General features: G+C 46.8%; 1 long non-coding RNA gene across 1 annotated transcript; it reads right to left on the bottom strand.

Annotated features, from left to right (window-relative positions):
• Window positions 1–1,811: 1,811 nt before the first annotated feature.
• Window positions 1,812–13,106, bottom strand: LOC144121418 (uncharacterized). The gene is made up of 3 exons (XR_013312620.1): window positions 13,037–13,106; window positions 2,905–2,987; window positions 1,812–2,042 (listed from the first exon to the last, which is right to left on the bottom strand). It is a non-coding gene; the product is annotated as an uncharacterized LOC144121418 (long non-coding RNA).
• Between the last annotated feature and the right edge of the window lie 1,349 nt (window positions 13,107–14,455).

The raw sequence follows: 14,455 nt of genomic DNA, 5'->3' as shown, positions 1-14,455 counted from the left end.
GAAGATGCGCGCTTGCGTAGTCACTGCATTGATGACTTCCAGCAACCACCGCAAGGCGGCGCTGCCAAGAGCTCTGGAGACAGTCCTAACGAATGAGCAAATTCCGCACAACTGGAGTCAGAGTAATATGAATTTGATATATAAAGAGAAAGGATATAGAATGCATATAAAATCCTCCAGACTGATTACGATAAGGCAATGCAGGCGGTGAAATTAAAAATGCACTCTTGGCCAGAGAGAAACAAAAAACTCGGAGAACTTCAAAACGTATTCAGAAGGGGTAGGCGCATAGATGATAGTCTGTTTGTGCTTACACAATGTATATAAAACAGCTTTCAGTATTTAGACTTCCTGCACATAAGCGGTGCATGGACAGCGTAAACAGAGTACTCCGCTGGCCTTCATGATGACGCTTTTGGTCATGAGGTAATGGATTTCTCAAAGGAAATATACCGGGATAATAAAGGTGAAATTACTAGGGAACGGATATAAGTACACGACCACTGACGACATACGCAAATGATTCAGATAAGGCAGAACTCTATCAGCGCTGCCGTTCGTGCTTAATATGATAAACATGGAAAGAAGATTATGTACGAGTGCACTATTGCGCTTTCTGTAACAGAGTGGCTGCGCCGGCGAAGGGCTTATGCATACTCTAGGAGTACTTTAGGTAGTTTTTCTACGCCCGCCACGACGGGTAAGTGGTTAGACCGCTCGGTGACTGAGCCGACGACCCGGGTTTAATAGTCGCCGCGTTGCGATTAATGCGACGCGCGAATGGCACCTGTGTGCTCTGGGATGTCATATTCCCAGGTGGTTGAAGTTATTCCAAAACCCATTACTAGGGCATCCCTTACAACCAATGCGTCGCTTCGGGATGTACCCCACAATTTACAATTTGTCTTCCTTTTTCTCGTCTTTGCGAAGCTTTCATTTGAACTGCATCGGAGCTGCACGGGTTTCTTGCCGCGTAGTAGCGAGTGAGCTGCTGTGCTTCAAAAGCAAGATACCCCGTGTTTTATTGGCTGTGCTAAAATTGGCGCATGCGGCTCGTGGAGTTCTTCCTCTAGAAAGCCTGCGTACATCCTAGAGCGTCACAACGTTAGCTAGGCGCACAATCTGCTTTGTTTTTGTTGCGCTGTTTAAAAATACGCTCCGCTGTGCAGAGAAACTTGCTGGTAATGCATTTCTGGACTGTTTTTCGTAACATAACATACAATATAATCGCACGAGCAACAGAAAGTTACTCCTTGACTTATAGCTGCATAATCTGTGGAACACTGAGCATTCGTGCTAACAATATCAGCGTCACGATAAAAAAAAATCTGACTGGTAACCTTTGAATGGCAAAAACAATAGATAAAGAAGGGTCTCGAGCTTAAAGGGCCTCTGAAAGGGGCTCTCAGTACAGCTGCGGTATGCTTAGGATGTTAATGGACGCCCCTTCACAAATATCCTTCAGCTGCAATTTTTATACTGCGTTTTATAATACCAATGATCCGCACACTGGAACATTTGCACTTCTCCGCCTGCACTGCCCACTCGACCTCTCCGCTACCACCACCAGCAAGAGTGGCCGCAGCCATGGTAGCTGAGTCACGTGTGAAAGCGTTGCTGCGGCGAAGCAATGAAAACCTTCGGCTTCTGAGGCCACTTGCTCGACTTGCCGTCGTATGCAAGATTTGGCGCGAAAGCCGGCAACGCTGGTCCCCGGGTCGTGCGAAAGCGGGAACTTTAAAAATATACTGTAAATTTCTCGCTCGCTTTTAGTGGTCGTACGCGGCATGAAATCTCCGTAGCCTGCAATCTACATAACACAAGCATTTTATTGTGAACCTTTGGAGCCCCTTTCGGGATCCTTTCAACCACCCAAGACGTCTTGATTGGCATCGCCAGGTGCTGGGCGGCGTTCTAAGTAAGCCGCTCTCCGTGCCGCTCGTTTGCGTTCGCATGTTGGCAGGTGTGTATACAAGTCATTTAAAGTCCAGGTGTGGTAGTGACAGAAGTGGCAGCGGAAGCAGGTCCGTCCCGGCAAGTACCTAAGAAAATCATTCAGGTGAGAGAAGGATGTTAGACAACAACCTCAGTCACTTCATGCACATTCGAAGCAAGCTAACTGACAATATCAGCGGGAACAGCCATGATATCAAGGTTGGATTGATATCCCCCCCCCCCCCCCCCCCTTTTCAACAGCTGTCGCACATCCAACGATGCATTAGTAGTTACGTATGCGAAATGCTACCATAAATTCGAAGGAAGCGCAAGCAAAGACAAAGGGCAGGAGAACAGTATCAGACAAACCATTGTCCCGTTCTGCTTTTTTGTCTGTTGTCTTTCAGTTCGCGTTTCAAAATTCTGCATGTTATACCAATTAGCCCAGCAGACATCTTTGCTATGAACCGTCGCTGAATATGAACTCAGGTTTAATCACAGAGAGAGAGTGGGATACTTAGTGTTTGAACAAGAATACCTAACAATTCTGGACAAAAGCATTTTTGAACGGGGAAGAGTTTATGAACACTATTTTTTATATATTATAAGATTTCACTTTAACAGTCAATATATATCTGCGGTTCTCCCTTCTGCAGGCGTGGTATTTTTTTTCTATTAATATTTTTGCAGTCATCAAAATCTTTCCTTGTTTGTTTTCTGCGGCAGTCTTAACCGCTCGATGCTAGCGACGGGAAAACTTCAAAGAAAAGATTTCCCTACGCATTAGAAAAATGGACCATTCTCTTCAATATTTTAATAGCAGCACCTTAAGATGTCGCAATATTATATATTACTGTCCAAGAATGTTGGACATGGAAGAGAAAGACAACATCGAAAGCAGTTGAACCAAGCTCCACGAAGCACGCTGTTTAGGAAAGTACTGTAGCGAACCATAGAAGCGCTCCTCACCTGTTTCCGTCTTGCGACACCACGAGATGAAAGACCCAATTTCTCCTTAGTACGGTTCTTACCCGGACTTCCATATTACTCCGCTGCGCAGAGGAAAGAAAAATAAAAGAGATTTTCTGGTTTGAAATCGCTTCAGATATCAAATTTCCAAGCTATAAAAACTTAACATTGTGATGCTTCGGGCTGGTGGGTATGCGTTATGTTCCATAGCGCCTCAAGAATTCAGGGGACAAACATAAGCGGTAAACTTCCACTAGGGCTTTGTTTGGTGCGCGCAGAATTTATACATGAATAAATAAACGATACGTGTCAGATGAGACAAAATAATTTGTGAACAGCAACCTTAAAAAGCAAATACAACAGGTTCCACAGGTTGGCAGTCGAAACAGCTGGACCTGAGAGCTGCGTCAGCAGTCCGTCATTATCGATGATAATGAATTATATGGCATTTTTAGACTCGGGGCAGTATGCCAACCAATAAAACGAGTTGCATTTACTTTTTAAGGTTGTTGTTCAGAATTTTTCTTGTCTAACCTGACGCGTACCGCTTTTTCTTCATGTATAAAATTCTGTGTGCACCAAATAAAGCCTCAGTGGAAGTTTAGCGCTGAAGTTTGTCCCCTGAGTTCTTGCTGCGATACAGAACATAAAATATAAAAACTTCTTATGGGCTTCCTCTGTATGTAAGATCACCTTCCGTGAAGTATTGGATGCAACAAACGTCTAAAAAAACTACGGAATTACACTTCTCTCCTTACGAGCGGAAATGCGAAAACTCTTTCCTCTCCCATTCTTCTCCACTTTTTTGTTATTGTTGACCCTTTTATTTCTACTTTCATTTTTTTCGGCATTATCTGTTCTTATTTTTGTTTGTATTATTTTTATTCTTTGTTCTCGTGTTAATGTTTTCAATTTTTGATTTCTTTTGATATCTGTTGCTTTCAACTGTGGCTTAATGAACCTTTACATTTTATTTTATTTACCATACAACTTATGACTGACAGTTCGAGCGGACAACTTCCGTGTGCAACTTTCGTCCTTGGCACTCATGAGCCAATAAAGGCTTACGCCTTAATATATACTACTTCAGCTCCAAAAGAGTCCGTAACAGCTCTTTCTTCCGATCGAGACACATCGCTAGCGCTGTATGTCGTACTTGGTGATGTAGATGCGCTGAATGATATCAGTGAATAAATAGCAGGGACATCACAGCACAGGAACCTGACGTACTGTGGACGGCGACATGGGCAACGCGCTTCTTTCGGCGGCTAAGCGGTTGCTGCGCTGATCGGCATATACGCCGTTGCTAACGCGCCAGGTGGCACCCCACCGGCGGTCGAGCGAAACCTTCTCGTATATGAGACTGACTATAGTTGTTCTCGACTACACCTTCTCAGTGCTACGAATGAGCGAAGCGAGCGACTACGTTCAGGGCTCGCCTTACCTCATTCGGCGCCCTATGCGAACTCCTGCCATGGCGCACCTCCCCCCCCCTCCTCGGCCATCAAAATCTTTTTTTTTATATTTACCTTTTTTCGATTCACTTTATTTAACTGCAGAACGCCTGATATTCAAACAAAATTGTTTTGACAGTTCATTAACGTGAGCTATGTAGTTCGATGGCTGAAGCCTGAAGGGTGATGCGAATCAATAGCGCCAGACCAAGTTGTCACCATGACTCCGCCCTAAGTTATACCTAGGCCCCAGCGGGCCACAGACCGCCAACATTACCAGCAGCTGATGCGGTCTAAAAACACGTAAGAAAAGAGGCTTATCAGTGAAAAATAAGTATTGTTGCATTTCCAGACAACTTCAGTTATACTTCAAGAAGGTTGTGCGCACGAACAAAGCGCAAATATTGGCAGTCTCATTGATTTAAACCTTTATAAGAAACCAGCTAATGCTAGAGGCATGAATAGAGTGGACACCAAACCGACACGTACTGCAACTATTCTAAGATAAAAAGTAGAAATTAGTTCCTTGTAATTAAGGGACCAATCAAGTGTCCATTTATTAACGAACAGTCGCACAGAGCTAGCTCTCTACTTATTATGCGCAGTCGGATGACTCCACTGAATTGCTCCTAAGCCCTTGAATTAGCGCACTGGCAAAAACACATGCATATGCCCGCACATACGCAGTATTATACGGCGCAGCGTAAGGCAGTTTGTGCCTGAGCATTTTTGCCTGCGTACAGCGCATTCGCCTTCCAGCACTTACGACATTGCGAGCCAAGAATGCAGGCATCAGAGGACGAAAAGAATCAGCTTCGGTCTTTTTATGAACTTACCAGTCCGTGCGGGTTCATTTTATGATGCGCGAGGTACCATAATGCCGCCTTATGGCGCGTTCACACTTGGACATTCGGCGGCGAGAGCGAGCGGAATCCTCTTCCGCGGCAGAAATTCCGCCGAAATACCCAGCGGAAAGGCCGATCGGTCCAGGACCGAATTCTGCCGCCGGAAAAAAACCGCCGAATCTCGTCAGCCAATAGGAAGGCGAGTACCCGCGGCGACAAACATGGCGGCGCCCTTCGATGCAGGACGCCTCGCTTCGGACTGGATTCGTCGCTGTTACTGCATTTTTCAGCACGTTCACAGGCCATGAAAGAGCCAGCGGTCTTTCGCTTTGCCTTATCTCGCCCATAAGAAAACGTTTGAGCGATAAATTTGCTTTAATTTTAATTTCGGGTGAAGATTTTTCCCCTTTTAGGCTTAAGAGGGGCTTCGAGTTGTTGACAGCAATGGTTCCTGTCCTAATCGCCAGATGGTGCCACTGGGCGCATAAAAAGCGAGAATGTTAGAAATCTCGTAACGTCCGACAAAATAGCTGCATTTAGCGTACGCAAGCGTGCATAAGGTTTTGGTATGTAGACAGCATCGATTAACCTCTTGCCACATCTGTGTATGCCGTGAGCAGACGACACACAGACGATGAGCGGCGATGCGGTGGCCGGAAGTGTGAACGAGACAGCATTTCGGCGGCCGCGGATTCCCCTTCCTCTCGCCGCTGAATGTCCAAGTGTGAACGCGCCATCAGATTCTCGTGCAGCGTGTTTTGGCGACGACGGTGTCAATTCAGGAAAACGCTAAGGCGCCCGTGTACTGTGCGATGTCAGTGCACGTTGAAGATCCCCAGGTGGTCGAAATTATTCCGGAGCCCTCCACTACGGCACCTCTTCCTTCATTTCTTTCACTCCCGCCTTTACCCCTCCCCTTACGGCGCGGTTCAGATGTCCAACGATATATGAGACAGATACTGCGCCATTTACTTTCCCAAAAACCAATGATTATTATTACTCCGGCGTTGATGGGCGCACCAAACCACCCTTCAGGCCGCCGAATGCCTTGTCTCCTTCGACGTGGTGTCCCTTTTCACAAACATCCCCGTGAAGCTTGCGGTGGCCACTACCCGTGACGCCCTACAACGCGATGACACACTCAGCGCACGAACCCCGCTGAGTGTAAATGATGTGTGCCGCCTCCTGGAGTTGTGCCTATCAAACACACACTTCTCGTCAAACGGGAAATTTTACCGACAAGTGAAAGGAACAGCAATGGGAGCATCCATCTCTGTCGTCATGGCCAATTTAACAATGGAACACGTCGAACCGCGAGCGCTCAAGTCATTCCACCCGAAACCAAAGATTTTCCTCAGGTATGTCGACGACTGCTTCGCCGTCATCAAAAAATCTGAGACTCAAAATTTCCTTCGTCATTTGAACTCCGTAGAACCTTACATTCAGTTCACGCTAGACGTGGAACAAGAAAACTCCCTGCTGTTTTTGGACGTCCTCGTGTCCCGAGACGACAATACCCTTCAATTCTCCGTATAGGCTCCGTGCGCTGCAGTTTGGCGCGCGCGAGTGGCGCCACCTGGTTAACAGCGGTGGCGAAAGGCGGACGCAGCCAACGAAGCTCTCTGATTCAGTTTGCAGTGAGCGAGGCGAGCGGTGAGGTGTTTCGTCCGAAGGCGAAAACAAACTTGGATAATTATGGGTGCTCTACCTACTGCTGTGTTTACCCAATGTCACAACAGGTATAAAAACACTGCAGTCAAGGTAGCAAATATATTTAAACGCTTTCCTTGGACATTGTGCATACTCACTCATGCACAGAGAGTGTGCCGGAAATGACTGCACTGTGGAATCAAATTCATGAGTGTGAACTGGGAAAGGGTTTACATTGACTGGGGTGTTTTGAATGCGATATTATTGGTAGGAGCTGCTTTATGTCTTTACGTAGAGCGAAGGAATGCGCTCAGTCAGTCACAGGAAATGGTCTACGGTGAAGTTCTTGGAACTAGCATCTGAAGTTTAAGTCTTCGTTTGTTATGTTCATCGGTGGTTCAGCGTGTCAATTTTGTTTCTAGCTTTTTTTTCGTGAGTGTGTGTATGCAGTGGGAGCGACGTCAATGGAGTGCTTATGTCGTTTTTCACATTGTTTCACCTAAGCTTTTGCGTATTAATTCATCATTTTATTTCCTTCAGTGCTTTAAAAATTTGTATTATTATTTGTTGCATTTATGAGATCTCAGGTCCCGTTCTGGACGAATAAAAAGAAAAAAAGAGGGTGGTTCAAATTTCTCTATATATTTTTCTTGCATTTCACATCACCAAACCTTTATTTCGGGAATTAATATTTTGATTTTAATTGGGTTTATCGTCCCAATGCAACGCAGAATATAAGGGGCGCCATAGTAGGAGGTTCCAGATAATTGCAACCACTTGGGGTTCTTTAACGTGCACTGACATCGCACAGTACGCGGGCCTCTTGAATTTTGCCCTCAGCGAAATGCGACCGCTGCAACCAGGATCGAACACGAGTCATTTGGGTCAGCAGCTGAGCACCATAACCACTGAGCCACCGCGGCGGCCTTTTTATATTTTAGTATTTACCAAAAGAAAAATACGGCCAAATTAATTCATGTACTTGGTGTCTTCATGAAATTCCTGAAATGAAAGTCCTGCGGAAGATAATTAGGAAGAAACCCATCGTATTTTTGTAGGCTTAGAGCTATGCTTCTCTGAGAGGAATACACAAAGTAAAGCAGTGTCGACCCTGCAGGATATAGAGCACTATCATCTGATATATATGTGCTGCAAGTTTGCGTTTTTCGCAATTCTAGCCGACCATTCACATAGTCGATGTCACAGTTGATGTAAATTACATAGCTGAATTCATTATTTGGGTCAGAGCCTTGTTTCTCAAACTGTAAAGGTACATATATTAATCTCAATAAGCTCAACTGCGCTGCCGGATATTGCAGAGCCGTCGAGAATGCAACACAATCATGGTTGCTTGGAATGAGTTATCAGCCCAACCTGAAAGCAATTGAAACGAAATGCAGCAGTAGTGGCGTCAAGGCTTTCAATGCGTTGAAATCCGCAGTGAAGCAGGCGTTGACTTAGAATGGCATCGCGGTCAGTGCGCGGCGTCTGCTATAAGGCCGGGCTGGCGCGAACGCATCGGGCATGAAGGAAGGCTCAGGGCCGCCAGGGCCAGTCTCGAGGAGGGCGCGCGCGCTCTCCCTTCGAGAGACCGGCCGTGACTGAGCGTCCGGTTAACGCGGCGAGTGCCACGAGGCGGCGCTGGCGACGTGGTCGCTGGTGGCGCCACCATACCAGCGCACGGAGCCCATACCGCAAACCAACCCACTCAGGCCGGTATTTCCACTTCTCTTCGAACCACCCGACAGTCCATAAAGCAGCAGTGGTGAAGACGCTGTTCAGAAGAATTGAGACACACTGCAGCACAGAACTTGACAGAAAGAACAACGCACGATATTCAAAGAACTCATCATGAACGGCTACCCAAAAGACTTTATTCAAAAAACCATTCGACGTCAAAAACGCAACATTCGTCAAGAAATCAACACACAAAGACCAATGCCACCATCAAATACGTCACTTTACCTTATGTCGGAGGTGTCAGCGAAACCATCGCCCGAATCCTGAAAAAATCGGGTCTCCAGGTTGCGCACAAGCCCACAAACACTGTTGCGCTTTGCCTACCTGTTCCCAAAGACCGGCCGCCGAGAGAAAGAGCAGAAGGCATTGTCTACCAAATTCCATGCGCCGACTGCGACTCAAGCTACATCGGCGAAGCCAAAAATTTCGAAGAAATAATTCGGCAACATAAGAACGGCGTCCGCAAATTCGCAAGAGAGCGCAATCCAGTAGCCGAACATTCCGAGGACTCCGACCGTAGAATCAACTTTGAAGAGACCCGCATCCTCGGAACCGAAACAAATTACCACAAGAGGCTCCTTCTGGGATCCTTGCATATCCAAACCACCCCGAACAATATCAACCCCACAAAAGGAAACCAGCCCCCAGTATATGCACAAGGACTTCGCTTTTCAAGACAACCAAAAATTTCGCCATTCAGCCCCTCCCTGCACTGCGCCAGCGTGACTAACAACCTAAAAATTCTCCAACTCCCCCGCGCCTTGCGCGACACAGCTGTCGTTCTTTCCACCCCCCTCCCCTCCCCTCCATACTTAAAAGACGCTAGCTACTGCCCTCAGTCACCCTTGATGAAGGAGCCGAGTCGGCTTCGAAACGTTGGGTTAAAGTTAACATTTTTGGTTGGAGATGTGCAGTTTATTATAAGTCTTCAAACCCAACCAGACAGGTAAATCTGTCAAAATGTTTAGTTTTCACATGGTCATAGATCATTGTTTCCGCAAGAGTGATTTAAATTCGAGGATTGTTAACATCTTAGGACGGAAATAAATTGCGCAGGAATTGCCGCTTCTGTACCATGTGTGACCCAGTCTGCCGACTAAAGCCCCAACTCGATGCACACATCCTAGGCGTACTGCAGAGCGCCTGCGCGAACAGCGCCTGCGCGAACAGCGCCACGACGGGCGTCAAAAAAGGCATCCACCTCCATGCTCCCTGTGCTGGCGCGTTCCCCCTCTCGAGCCGACCGAAGGAATTTCAAGCGTGAAGAAAGGAGATTTGGGGGGCGCTGAAAGGACAGCTTAAACGCCGAAGAAAAGCTCCAGGAACCTCAGAGAGTTTCAAGTCATCAAGAAAAGAGTCCTGGAGGGCCCCCCCCGCACCTTCTATTGTTGTAAACCGGACCCCGCTTCCGACGCGCGCGCCAGCGCGCACGCTCAGGCGCTGATATCTGACATGGACAGATATCTGCCCCTGCTCGCGCCTCCGCGCACGTCGCGCTTCGCGCATGCGCAGACAGGATCCAGCGTACGCCCGTGCGCGTAGGCGCTCCGCCGGTACGCGTAGGATGTGTCCATCCAGTTGGAGCTGCAGCGCCCGGCAGCAGTCGTCGGCGTCACATATATGTGGACCACAAGTGAAGTCATTCCGGCTTTGCAAATTAGCGATGAACGTACTTTTAGATGAAGCAATTTAAAGTCAGGTGCTGCACAAATCGGAAAAAGCAATTGCAACAAGATGAGAAACGCTGGACATACGCGGTGTCCAAATCTGGCTATGAAGCGCTCCCCAATCGGGCCCGGCGATCGCTTTCATTGGCGATTCTTGCGCAGTTACCACACTACGTAAACAAGCGAACGCAGAAGCGGCGCAAAAAAACGAAGAGGTTGTTTATCGTACGTAGACCGTATCTTCACATTTAATGCCGAATGAACACACAATTGCTGTCTGAAGTAATGTAAGCAAAAGTAGCGGAGCTGCAGTTGTCGTCATGGGCACAAGGCTGGGAGAAATGCGTACTCTCGCAGTAAATGCAAAATCCTGTGGAATTGCCTTCAGCCATTCATTTGGCGAGTACACGGACTGTTTTCTGACTGAGATCGGCAGCAAGCGAGCCGCTTGGATGTCGCCCATCGCGCGCCTAGCTTTGCTCAGCACATCGCAATACAGGCCGGCATATCGAAGGGCACTGGTATGCACATCGTGGGTACGATGCAGCCGTCCGTGTACCACTACTTTTCAAGCCCACGTGACCAACGTTGCTGCTGTTCCTTGTGAGTGACGTCACAACACCATCCGGCGCTCAGAAACCGAAATCACAAAGTATAAGTAATGTGATCATAATGTACCGCATATAGATGAATCGTGGAGCATGTATCACGCGCCCTGGGGCAATACGCAATGTATGAAACAACGAACACGCCAACAAAAAATTTGATGTCTCAACCCCTTAAGGAAATGCATCCGAGTTGTGTCGATAAATAACGCTCGTGCCTGATGGAAGTGACATTAAACGCTCGCTGTTAAGCCTGTTGTAGACGGCTCAGAACAATCCTGTATACTCATCGCGACTAAAACAGCCTCAAAGGATCAGCGAGAAACGATCACGAACAAGTCTTAGCGCGCATGCTATGGTGTATAGCGTGCGTACGCCCACAAGACGCAAGGAGATGCCTAGATATTCTGCGCGTGCGAATTCGTTACCCCCAGAGTCTCTGCGTACGCCCAACTAAGAGTGTCTAATGGCGCGAACGCGACAGTTTTAATTTTCTATCCCGTGGCGTCCTCAGGTGCATATGTAAACAGTGGTGCCCGCAAGTAACAAGACGTCAAAGCTCATCAACGCTGGGCACAAGAAAATTTGATCCGTATCATTGATAACAAAGGTGTCTGCATTGGAAGCCTTCTTTTCTGTTGCTTGAAGAAAAACTATGCAATAGCAGCAAATGCAACAACTGGCTTAAAGCTAGAGAACTGCCTCGGCAGGTGTCGTTGTTGCGACAAAAACACTCTGTAATAACGCACTGCATTTAGTTAGGCCTAAGACAGTGAAGACCGCTAAGTTATCTTGAAAACAGGGGTTTCTTTCCGCTGATGCGTATACGTTGACGTGTGGGCGAGAGTGCAGCTCCATATTACCTGATGCGGGCGAGCAGCATGCACGCCGCTATCTTGTCAACGCATCCCGTAAAGAGCCGTTACAGCCCGCACGCCCGATATACGTAGGCGTAGATACATAAACTAGCATTCAGCAAATGTGCATTCGCTACCCGGAAAATAGCTGCATACGTAAGCGCTCTCCTCCCTTAGGCTATATCAGTGCTGTAGGCGTTACCGAAAAAAGTAACTAAATAGGTTACTCGTTACGCTAACAAAAAAAGAATGCGTTACGGCCCTACGTTACCTGCAAAAAAATGTTACGCGTTACCGTTACCAAAAAAAGTACCGCACGTCACTTTGCCCTTACTTCATGTTTATGAATTTTAATTAGTGCGTATTCGCCTTAAGAACTCGAGATAACAATTTCATAAAGCTCAGATTTCACATAATAATTCTAGCCCAAAAAACGATTTTACGCGAAATACTTATTTACCTAGAATACTTTGCACAAATGTCCAGGAGTTTACCAATGTTGTAGTGGCCTAAAGTTGGCTGCAGACTTACATGTGACGGGTTCTATCTCGGTGGCACATGGTGAAGCCACTTTCTGAATATGACATTAAACACAAAATGACACTTCATTATCAATTCTAACTTAACAAAGAAAACATCGCTGACCTCTCAACAAATTTACAGTAATTCCAAAAAATGTGATGTTCAAAAATGCTCGGCATGCTTCCACTCGGTAGAGAGTTGTGTGTATGAGCGGTTTAGGAAGGGGAGGTAGGTGAAGGCATGTGTACGAATGCGTGTTCGTGCACGTGTTTGGTGCTTTATGGCCATTCTCTCTTTTTTTAGTTGGGTGCGTCGTCAAGAGCAGGTGTTTTGTGGCATGCATGCGACCCGGAACAGAGGTCGTCGAGTACACCTGTTTGTTTGTTTGCAATATCAAATGAGGTGCTCTGCGCTTTTTTTCGAAAAAAAATAGGGCAGAGTGGGGGACAACTGGAACAAAAAGTAACTAGTAACGTGACACCTCAAGTTACCGAAAAATGTTAATGCAGGTACATTACCCGTTACAGTTCCGAAATGGTAACATGCACGTTACTAAGTTACCGATAAAAGATACGCGTTACCGGTAACGCCGTTACTTGCAACGCGTTACCGCCAACACTGGGCTATATGCTGATGTTAGATACCAGAGACGAGCTAGCGCAGACGTACACCGGCTTAAGGGGAACCCAATTAGCGCGTACGAAGTGGGGCACCGTGGAAGCAGATAACAGTAGCGGATCGTGGATCAGGTTATGCTATAACTTTCTATAAAAACTACAAAATGTTGCTTACCAGTTGTGGGAATACTCCGGCTCGTCGACGTCAAACCGTAGGCATGAAATATTCCAGCTGCCGATGCCTGCTATCTCTGTGCGATAGAGATTTCAGAGAGTGACTTCTTCTTCTTCTTCTGTGGTTGTAGGGAAGGATGAAAGTGGGAAGACACGGGCTTGTCTACTGGAGGGCTAGCCTCCACGCCCACTGCCGAACCGTCGGACAACGAGGGAGCAAGCATTCAGTGCTGCAACCTGAACTGCATTCATTATGACATTCTCTCCTGATGATGTTTTTGAGTCTTGTTTGCCATTCCTGCCTCACTTTGAACGAATGCCAACTTTAATGCAGTTTCATTATGCATGCACTTCTTCGCATAAATTTTCATATTTCTGTGTACTTGTACACGATGGTGCTCCAGGGATAAGGTAACAACATTCTTGTTGTGAATAATGGTGCAGCTTGCCTGTGTGTAATGTTCAAAGCCTTTTCGAATTTGGCTGCTAGTTTCAAGGAAATTGTTAGTTTTGAAATGCAGAGGTTTCACTCGAAGCGCATGTTTTCTGTAGCCCTCAGGCTCAGGCTGCAGTGTTTGTCACCTTTCTTGTATGCCTCACCTTGGCATTGGTGTCGCATATATGCGGCGAAGCAAGCAGGCAGGCATTACAAGGAAACCTTTGCAAAAAAATGAAAGTGGATTAGCTCAGCTACTTCAGGATATACAAAGTGAAAGCTGTCGGCGTTCATTGGCATTGACGAAGTTCTAGACGCTGATGATTTTGAGGAAAGGAAGGGCGTATAACTGGCTCCCTGGGCCAGAGGACACGCATGAGTACAAACTAGCAAATATACTAAAATTAAAAAGAAACCCATTGAAAGAGTAAAAAAGCTGCAGGTGCAGAGTTAGAGGATAACCACATGTGTAAAACTCGGGGCCTGCGTGACTATCACTACAGTATCAGCAGAAAAAAATAGTGAGGTCATCAGGCATAATTAAGAGTGAAAGGTGAGGAATATGGCAGAACAAAACAGAATGACTAAACTGGGTCCCCCAGAAACAACGGCCGCTATTTGGCGCCGAGAAGGGCAAGTGGTGCCTTATATAAGAACATTATAAAGCTTTCGTTATAATGTCTCTTCACCAATTGACCCAACAATCTGTGCTGTTGAGGCAGACAGCTAATGTGTTGTAAGCTTAGATTTGTCCAATTAATTTTTACCTTTTCTTTATTACAGAAGACGACTGGGAACCTCCGCTCGTGGATGAGCCGCAGTCACCAGTGGCTGCTGTTGGTAAGAGTGGGGCAACTCCAGAAGCAATTGAGCAGGAGAGCAATCTCTTTTTTCCTGCTGTGCAGCCTGCTGCAGCTGTGCAACCTGCTGATGCTTCCAGCACAGCTGCAGCAGGCTGCAGCAGTGCTACAGTTGCTTCTGGAG

Source organism: Amblyomma americanum, chromosome 2 (genome assembly GCF_052857255.1).
Source record: "Amblyomma americanum isolate KBUSLIRL-KWMA chromosome 2, ASM5285725v1, whole genome shotgun sequence".
NCBI classification, from domain to species: domain Eukaryota; kingdom Metazoa; phylum Arthropoda; class Arachnida; order Ixodida; family Ixodidae; genus Amblyomma; species Amblyomma americanum.
This window is presented reverse-complemented; position numbering and strand designations above follow the sequence as displayed.